Below are 10797 nucleotides of genomic sequence, written 5' to 3' on the forward strand. Positions count from 1 at the left end.
GATCAGGTGACGTATCTGACTGCAAATGTTTGTGCTATAATTAAAATGTAAATATTAGTATTTCCTAGTCAATAAAAATTCCTTAGGAAGACTTGTCTTATGAAATAACTTTAAAAAGAAGTTGCGTGCACACACACAAACACATGCAAAGTCTGACAACGCATTAATAGGATATTTATTTCTCTGTTTCACTTAGTTGAAAATACTGCAGTAAAGCTTAGTTTCTAAAAATGTGTGGACTGCTGCTGTTGGATTGCCAGGCTCGCGGAGTGGATGGTCAAAGCCAGCTGCATCTCCAGTTGCCATGGGAAAGGGCCTCAGCTCTGCGAGTGCTGGATAATGGCTTCTGAACTCATCCCCCTTCATACTGGAAAAATGCTGGGGGACAGAAGGTTAAATAATAACAGCATCAGAGCTTGTGGGATATAGTCTTTGTTGTTTTTATTTTACAGCTGTGTGACATCCATGTTTGTCTTTGAATTTTTTGGTCAGATGTAACCCTTCCATTTATATTGCACTTCTGACCACAGTGATGCTGGGATGGGCAGTGAATAGATTCTGCCCAGATCCAGCAACAGGGAGAGCATCGCCAAGAAAATGGGTTTGATGAGACAGTTGTTTGCTGCAACTAAGCAGGCATGTGGACATAACTTCTATCTTTAATCCAGAAGCATTTCCTTGAGCCAGTGCCAGTATAGTATACGATAAAGTTCAGCATCATTATGTCGCACATTTATGTCCTTTCATTTTGCTGTGTTCAGCAATCTCCAGCTTTGCCCTAGTTTCACAGGGTTCTTAGCTGTACCGAAAATGTTTGCCTCTAGCATCATAGTAACATCTTGCTAAGCGAACAGTAATGACAAGGAAAATTACGCTCTGCAGATAAACTTGACCATGAGAGTTTAAACTGCATAAAAATTAAAGTTTTGAGGTAAAATTGACTGTAATCACAGTTGAAATGCAGGGCTGCAAAGAAAGAAAATAAGAGTTTGGAGCCATCTTCGCAGCCTATGTTTTTGTGGAAAAAAAACTTCTACAATTATCAAAGATTCCAGGAAAACAAGCTGTTCATATGCCAGTCTTAACTTTGGGATATTTTACTAGGTTGCTATTAAATTATTTATCTTTATCAAATTAGTAGAAGAGTACGTTTTACTCTAATACCAGCTCTTGAGAAACAGTATGCTATATGAGAAACTATTTATTTTAATTGCTGTGGCTTATTAAGATATGATCTTAAAATGCTTTTAAATATGAAGAGTGTGTACATCGATGTATTATAGCAGCAGGATGATGTGTATGCTTTTAATTCTTGGAAAAGTTTGGTCATCTTCTAGGATCTGCATACACCTCTGAAATAATGCTAAAATTAATTTGTATACTGATGGACTGCTCATTTTTTTATTTGCGTATCAGCTGTTTTGTGGGTAAATATATATATATTTTTGAGGCTATTTACTCTCTAGATGCCTTTCATCAGTCCTCTATAGAGTTAGAGAGAAAATTCTGTAACCATTTTAATCTGTTTCCCCAAATCTGACTTACCTATGGTATCTAAAAATGTTATTCAGCACTATTTAGAATTATCCAGAAGTCTGTGCAGAGCTATGGCTATACCTGTTTAAAAGGATGCCTAAACTTCAATCTCTATACTTAGAAGGTGCTCTGTGGCAGCAGAGGGGATGCTGGTAATGAAGAAAGTCATAGCTTCTGTAGGAGTCATTAGGCACAGAGCCAAACTCAAATCTTACAGTCCTCCAGGCTATGCTTGTGAAACTCAGAGTTATTTTAATTATAGTGTTTCTTTCAGTAGATTCTAGAGGGAGAGAATTGTGCTGTTTTTCTTCATTGACTACTTTTTCAGTCTTGGAGGCCAAGTAAAGAATCACTGATGGTTAATTAATTTCTGCAGAATCTTCTACCCACTTTCATGTGTTTTTTGTATGTACCCATTTTAGGGCTAGGACTGCGATTCAGAGCACTGAGCTGGCACAGACTGATGTTTCCAGAATGGGGTTAAAGTTCTCCAAGCTACTGTCGATTTAACAGTCATTTCGGTTACTATTTACTGCCACTGCCAAACTCACACAACCTTTTGCTGCTCAAGAGATACTCAGGACAGGATTAGGCAGGGATGATCTTCAGGAGAGGAAAGCCAGTGGCAGAGTTCTTTGAAGGGTCTTTCACAAAACTTGTCCTTTTTTTCTGAATGATCTGAAACCTGCATCACCAGTTTTAGGCAGAACTAAGTCAATGGCAGATCTCCCACTGACTTCAAAGCAGCAAGTTTTGGTATTTAGGGGAAAATCACTGTGAAGAATAATGACACAATATAAATACTTCTGTTACAAATGCAGAATGTAAATAAACTCTTTTATAGTATTTATTTAAATCCCCAGGCACGGGTGGAAAACAGGTCTCCAAATAACCTAAATAGTTTGGCACATTAAACTCTCAGCCTTTACAAATATTGGTAGTGTTTCAAAGAATGCATTTTTAAGTGAGCAGTAAAGAGCAATTAGGCATGTAATTGTTGTTTTAGAGACTTAATCCAATTTCCACTGCAGTCAGTGGGAGGCTTTACATTTACTTCAGTGTGGACCAGCTTTGGACATTTGAAGAGAAGGAAGGACAAAGAAGGGTGTGTGTGTGTGGGAAATTTGTACAAAATCAGCATTCAGAATTTAAGTCTACATAAAATACGTACATTTGAGGTAGCAGCAGACATCTTTTATTAGCAGAAAGCATATACTAACCACAACAGAATAAGATTCTCCCACCCCTCCATCCTATGTCCATTCTATCACTTGACAGCCAATGTAATTAAATTAAAGGGCTGAAACCTCTTCTGAACTTCCTGAAAAAGTTTACTCAGTTTTTCTCCATCAGATGTCACAGCATACAATTTTAATCCATTGTATTTTGTTTGCTGCAGAAATGAGACTGCTGAAGGTGCCTTTGTCATTAGCAGGTTAGGGTCAGGTTCATTGCTTTAGCTGAAATCCAAATGGAATAGCAGAAGATGGATGTAAATGAGCTCCTTAGAGGTCTGCTGGAGTAAACATCCCCCTTCTTTCTCTCTTCTCTCTTTTCTTTTTCTTTTCTTTGATTTCCTGTGTTCTTCAGGCCTGTAAGTTGCCGGTGAGCCAGCAGCAGCAGGCTGTCAGGGACTGGCCTCCATGTAAGGGGTATTATGGTGATGAGCCCAATGTGAACAGAAGCGCGCCATTCATTGTCCTTTAAATGCATTATTTAAGGGTGAACGTCTAAAACCAAACATGAAAAAACACTTCTTAAATCTTCAGTTAAGCTGGGAAGAAGTGATATAAATCTACCCAATCCAGTGATAATTTCACTAATATAAATGATAGCTCGTACAGACGCATGATGCAACTCACTTCAGTGATATGGCAAAGACACGTGTGCAAGGCTTTGCAGCAGCCATAGCATTACATCTGGTGGTGCACACAGCAGCATCCAGACCTTCCTCCGGCCACTCAGGGGAACTACACACACCATAGCTGCCATGCCATGTTCCAGCGGGCTGGACCTCACCTCAAGAAGGCCTTCAGACCAAGTGTAATTTGTGCCACGGCCCACAAATCCCTCTCCCTAGTTTCTTCATGCCAGCGCCAACACAGCCGAAGGGGTTAACCTTTCAACTACTGAATTACTGCAGCTCACAAATTGTATTTTGCTGTGTTGGCTTAGCAGCAATGACACCCCGTCCTCAGGGAGATGCGCTGCGGGCAGGGAAATGGCGGCGGCGGAGCGCGGTGCCCGGCGGGCCCCCAGCTCGCCGCCTTGCCGCTGGATGCCGCTCTTGTTCCACCGAAAGGCAAGGGCCCCGGCCGGGCTGGCTCTCGGCCCCAGGCGAGAGCAGCTTCCCTAACGCCAGCACGCGCAACTCACTGCGGAAAAGAGGTTATATTTGAAATTATTTATGGCTTTTACTGCGCCTGCCCACCAGGGCTCGCAGCACCGAGCCCTCCCTTCGCAGCCCGGGCAGCCTGGCCCCAGCTGCTGACTTCAGAGAAGCGATCTCAAATCCCGCAGGGTGCTGAGGAGACAGTCAGAAGATCTAATGTAGTCCAAAAGCAGGGAAAAACAACACTAACGCTGGCTCCCCGTACCCCCAGGCCTCTCACGTCCCACCAGCCGAGGGCCTCTTTTGGCATTGAGTCGTGTGTCTCCTCGCTGGGAGAAAGTAGTGTTGGAAAAACCGTTTCTTTAAACGCATGTTTTTGTGTTATCTTGCTTTTAAAGCCTTTTACTGTTCTTAACGTGTAGGAATGTGTGTGTGTGTTTGACACCAGGCCAGTTCTGCCTGTATGCAGAGTCATGGATACAGATTGCTGAAGTCCTTGCTCTCTGCACGGCCGAGCCTGCAGCTCCTCAAGATTTGCAATGTCTCCGAGCCCCCAAAATGACACTGCAGATGCAGGACCTGGTGCTGAGGTGTTCCCAGGGGTGCACCGCAGTCCCCTGGAAAGCAAGGGATTTTCTTCCACCTTTGTGTTACATTGCAGGGTGTAGCACAACCCCAAAGCTGACATCCTTTTGTGTCCTGTGACACTGAACCTGTGTATTATTACACACAGGTGCTTTCCGTAATTAAGTTCCCATGCTTTTCCCTGTCCTGGAGACAGCTCTCCTCCTGCTGGTGCTGGGGGAAGAGTTGTTCCTCGCTCAGGTTCTCTAGCAGTGATCCCAGAGGCCATCAGCCCTAGCAAGAGGTGAAGATGGTGACTGCAGGCAGTGGTGCCTTGAATTGTCTGCTCTAAAACTTTGCACTAAATCAGACAGTTATTTTATATACCAGCACCTTGAAGTAGCACTCTTAAAATAAGTTTTTCCCTTTCCTGCAGGCAGTTTTTTTTTTTCTTCTCCTTTCCCTCATGAAATGCACACACATCTCTATTCCTTCATTTGGCAATTTCACACATGCACATGCTAGATGTCTGAAATTAAAATCAACCTTACTTTATTCCAGATGAGGGGTCCATAACCTCATTTTATAATTGCCTTTCAAAATCCAGTAAGTGTACTTCAGTCACCAGGGAAAGGTGACTATGTGATCTCTGTGGGGACAGATAAAAATGATAATATAATTTCTGATCAAGTCTAAAACAAGTCTCCCATGGTTCATATTTTTTCTTTTTCAATTTCTTCAAGTTCAAGTAATTTTGATATGAAAACAAAACCTTTTCTCTCATGTTTCCTGATATTAGTTCTTTTTTTAAATTATTTAAAAAAAAGTATTTTTTTTTCTTCTTCTTGTTTTTTTCACTGTGCGTTCCTTCTAGGCTCAACCAAAGCTGTTTAAACAGGTTTCTTTGGCTTCATTTTGAGAGAACTCTAGCTGTTTGTAAACCTGAGTGTACAGTGTAGAATGCCAGTGACCAAAGGCGTGTATAAGGCAGCTATTACCATCCCCATCCCACAACACCCTACCTAAGATACTGCTTCTCTGGCCTTTCAAAAAATAAAGCTTTGAGTGGGCTGTTGTGTTTGCTGGAATGCAACCCCTGACACCAGTTTTACAAAAATGACTTCACTTAAGGATGTTTTTCAAGGTCTGCTTGTTTGTCTCAATCTGGTTTTAAAGCAGTTCATTCTATATCTTCAAATAACAGAAAACCTTTCTTAAGCTATTACCCAAGAGAGCATTAAGAACAAGTAACTCACAGTTGTCTTTCCAGTTACAGACAGAGAGCTATTATACTAGCAGCATTTGTGATGCTTAAACTGTGTAGGTATGAGTGAATGAGAAGTTTCCTTGAGTAGGTTTCAGATTATGAACTAAGGAGAAAACAACTCACAGTACAAGGATTTTGTCATTATCTTTAAACATTTAAAGTATTTTGCTTCCCTTTTGGTTTTGTCCTTGCTTCTCTTGGAGGCACAGCGTGCAGGAGGCATGTCACCTCCTTTCAGCAGTGGCAGCATGTCTTGGCAGAGTTAAGAGATACTGCTCATTCCCATATTTTTTCCCTTAAAACTTTTATCAGTAAGGTATTTTATTTTAAAATATTAATTTAAATATGGCATTTTTGCAAATTAGTTTCCTTTCAGCTGTTGATATCTTGACATTTTTTTTTTCCTATCTGGATAACAGTACTTCTGCATGTGAAGTTTGGTGTAGGTACTCATGTACATCACCATTGCTACACTGAGCACCATTGATAAAATTGTTTTCTTATACTTTTGCCGAGCTCATCCTGAAATGAAAAAAGGGATTTTGATTTAAGTGACTTCAAGTGGTAAACTCTCTCTAACTCAGACTACACTTCAGTAGCATGACATGAAGCACCCCTCTCCAGAGAGGCATCATTTGAAACTAGTTGCAGCTGAGGACACTTAAAAACAGGAGTATCAGCTGTGTTCACAGTGGATAACTGCTGTTTAATTACTCTGCAAGCAAGTCACAGACCAGCTGAAGAGACACAGGACCAAAATTGTTACATTATGTTGGCTTACTGACATTTTGAATTACTTTGTGGGCCTCACACTGAAAAGACTGTACTGCAGTGAAATATGATTCTAGAAATTTTATTTTCCTGAATCTTTTCACTGCATGGTTGGTAGTGACACTAGGTAAAAGCTTTAATTCTTCTTTTCTGACATTTGTGTAATACTTTTGCAGTCAATAAATGATGCTGCAGTTAATTTCCTCATTGTAGTAGGACATTTGTACTTGCATGCAGCTTCACTCCTGGTAGCTCCTAGGTCATGCTGCTTCATAGGAGTGGAAAATGAATGGTAAGTTTGTGTGAGAGAGTTAAGAGCGTATTTCTACTGGCATTTAATTTTTTATGATCTGAAATTGGAGCCAAGAAAATAAATTACCCCTCTTGGTTGTGAAATGGACTGCCCTGAAAATGCACTCAATACTTTTGTGCCTCAATTCCCATATGTTTAATATTATAATCAAGCTCCTGCTCCTTTTTCATCTGATAATCCATTGGAGTTTGGGTTTCTGCATGCTACTTTGGGGGCTGAACAATGACACAGACATGTTTATTCGCTGACAGTAAGTCTTGTTTTCATGACTGGGGAGGAGGCAGGTAAACCAGAGACTGATTCTATGGATGCCATAATTCATTCTTCATTCACCGCTTTCCCCCCAAATGCTATTTTGCTGCTTTTCACAAACCATGTGGGAGCTTCTCTTCACTTTCCCAGTGCTACTTCTTGTTCTTCCTCTTTACAAACACGTTACAACAATTACAAGCATTCTGGCTACCACAGTATTTGGCAATGTCATTTGCTCAAATATCTCAGCAGCTATCCCAGTGAAGAAGAACAGTTAACTGTGCCAGATTCAGTGATGTTTAGCACTACCTATAGTAATATTTAATAAGTATAAGGTGTTGAACGAATGTTTGCAAAGCTTTTTCAAATAGAGATTGAAGCAGGCATGCAAAAATACTGAGCACATTCTCTGAAGGTGGTGTACGTATAGCAGAGGAAAGGGTGTAAAGAAGAATAACTCTTTCATGGTATGAGTTGCTATTAGGTGCTATGATCAACATTTTTCGTGAAGTGTCTCTGCATCACTGTAGCCCTTCAACATAGTTGAATTGAGTGGCATCATCTGTGCTGCTCCTTACTTCACAGAAATAGTCCCTTAGACTAGAAATAATCTAAAAGATTTCAGAAGTGAGCCTGTTACTGCAGGCATTGTAGCCATGTGCTGTTTTCTTCTCCTCCAAAGGACTTTGGGATAAATCCAATAAAAGGCTTTGATGACTGCAAGCAAGGTGCTTAATGCAGCTTACCTGGTATCCATCTCCCAGAACGGAAAGCAAAATTTGGGTGCCTCTATCATATATCATAGATGAGGTGGGTGTCTACTCTCCTATATTTATCTGAGATGTCATTAAATAGAAACCAGAAGCAATGCTGCAGAGAGAAATATGAGGGTGAGCTCCATGAAAGAGATGAGTGATGTAATGCCTCACTGATACTGAAACTGGGAAGTCCCATTCCCCTCCCTTTTTTCTTTGCTCCCTCTCCTCCCTGGGTTATCTTGTACCAGCTTTAGCATATGCAAACCCTCTGTGAGCCACCTCACTCACTAAGCTGTTGGCACACTAGTCCAGGAAAAAAAAAAAAAAAGTGGATGTTTTTCTGTAGAATTAGTGAGCTGATCTAACTCAGCTGAGGGTGCAATCAAAAATGGGGCAAGCACGAAAGTGTAGACAAATTTGTGGAGGATGAGTGAATTTTGGGAGCAGTTGGCTAAGTGACGTTGTACCATACCATGAGGTGCTGTGGAGTTAGCATCCCTCTTGTGTTGCACCTTCTTGGATCCCTGATGCATAGTTTGCTCTCTGTGGTACTGCTTCAGCACAAAGGCTTAGGGGAGGATGCTATCACCAGGCAGCAACAGCTCATCCCGTGGATATTTTTGTGAATGTTGGTGTGTGCTAAGTCGGTCAGCCCCCTGGGGAAGGATAGGCATCTTCTTATCAGGCTTTTATTATCTAACAGGGATTAGCCTGAAATCTCACAGTCCAAGTGCAAGAGGCAGAGGGACACTGAATATCATTCAGACACTGGGCGAAGTTGCTGTCATGCTAGTGGGGCAGGGAGAGAGAGGACAGTCTGGATCACATAGGTGGACTGCAGCATGTAAAGTCCACCTAAAATCCTGCTGTAGGTGTCTGCATCTTCAGAGTGGTCTGTGAGCACTGTGCCTCTAATGAGCCCTGTGCAGGTAGATGTACCTGGTATCTCATTGCATGACCGGAGCTTTTAATATGTGAACAGCAACCAGGGGCAGAACTTGAAACGCTTGCCAGTGCACAGCACAACCCAAAGCCTGGCTTATGAGGTTATTTTTGTGCATCTCCACAAAAGAGATGTAAAAGCCCTGTGAGCTGGGCTTTGTTGAGACGCACAGTTCTTACACTGAGGGACAATAAAGGAGACGCAGGCTGCCACTGGCCTGTTGCATAACAGGATCAGACATTTTAATGAGCTTCTGGTAGTCAATGGTTCATCAGCCCTCCTGACTTGTAATGAAGCAGGACACTGCTATAGAAACCGCTCTAGCAAACAGCATTTTTGAATGTACTTAAGATGATGAGTTTGAATTGAAATGCAAACACAATGTGGATCAGTCCATCTCTTTCTGAATTGTAGGAACCTCTTTGCTCTCTTATGCATGTTACAGTTTAATCCTGCTTGAATTTAAGTTTATAGAGGCACTTTTTGTATTCCATTTCGCAAAGCATCCATTTTCCCCTGGTTCTTTAATATCTTTCCCATTATAATTCTTAATCCCATTTCTTTTTAAGCAAAGTGTTACAAGGAAGAAAGGATAAATACATTTTATATTTTTTTCTAATATTTTTTTCTATAAGCTATATTTATAAAAGAAACAGGCCTAAAATAAATTCTAAGGATGGTCTATATCATGGAGAGGAATAGTGATGTAATAAAAGGTGTTTTTTTTTAAGCTGCTAAATTATAAAGCGAGTCTTCAGATCACTCCATCAATTAGATTCAAGCAAACCTAAGTAAAGCAACTGTAAATAGGAAAACAAAAAATTGTTTAAGGAGTTGCAATCTTAAAATTTGGCTTACTGCCAAAGACCAGAAATCCATTACAGGATATTTATGATAAGTGTACTCAAGAGAGCACAAGAAATACTTCTTGTTATCCTCTACCCTATCTCTTATGGATGAAAATCTCCAAGGAGACCATACTTCACCTACACCAAAATCCTACCTAAATGCCACCTTGGTAATGAACGGCTTAAAAAAAAAAAAAAAAAAAAAAAAAAAAGTGTTTTGATTCTTCTTCCTGTGGTTTAGGTAGACTGTGTTACACCAAATCCGTGCATTACAAATAAAAAAAGTGCTGGGCTATGAAAGGTTTTTCATAAAGTAAACCTTGCTCTGACACTTGTCTGAAAGTATCCCACAAAGACTTCTCTTTTCCTGGCCAACCCTTTAAAAAAAAACAAAAACAAAACTCAACCCATGATGCACAACCAAGTGCTTGGGGAGTTCTCTTTTGAATAGCATCAACTTAGGAACAGCTGCTATGATCAAATGGACAAAGGGAATTCAGCAACACCCACACCATCTTTTATCTTTTAAAGCTACAGGAGCTTAATCCTTCCCATCGACAATGTCTGTTGTCCCACTTGCCATTTTGACTAACGTATATTTGGTGTAAGTCTGCTTCCTCCTAAGAGTGCACCTGCAGCAAAGCTGCAGTGTAAAAGTCCAAAGTCTCTGCAATTAACCTGAGTCACAAAATAAGACATTTTTTTCTGCACTGCAAGGACTGATTTAGTATGAACTAAACATTAAAAAGAACAAGTTGTTATTAAAAATATTTATTACTATCATTGCTAAGGTAGTAAAAGCCAAATCAACAACTGTTATTTCTGGAAGCACTGGGAGCATGCTTCCTACACAGCAAGAATCAGTCAGTTTACTAGCCCTATAATAATTCTTTTTCATCTGCCTGGAAAAGTAATTATGGTCTGCCTCTCAGCAAGAGAAATGGCCTTAATTCCAGTTCAGATGACAAGAGTAAATTTCATCCCCGAGAGTTAAATTTTGATGAGAACTTTGAAAGAATGGTTTTGACCTTATTCAGCATTTTTTCATTCTCAAGTTAAACTTTGAAAACCTGAAATATTGAATGCAAAAGAATCTGAAATCAGAACAAGCAGTGTGTAAGAGATGTAATGGGGTTTGTCAAAGCTGTATTTGTTGCAGGAAAACCTACAGGGCTCATTTTCTTCTGAGATTCCATCCCTTGCTGTATACCAC

The sequence above is a fragment of the Aythya marila genome (genome assembly GCF_965140915.1).
Source record: "Aythya marila genome assembly, chromosome: 8".
Lineage (NCBI taxonomy): Eukaryota > Metazoa > Chordata > Aves > Anseriformes > Anatidae > Aythya > Aythya marila.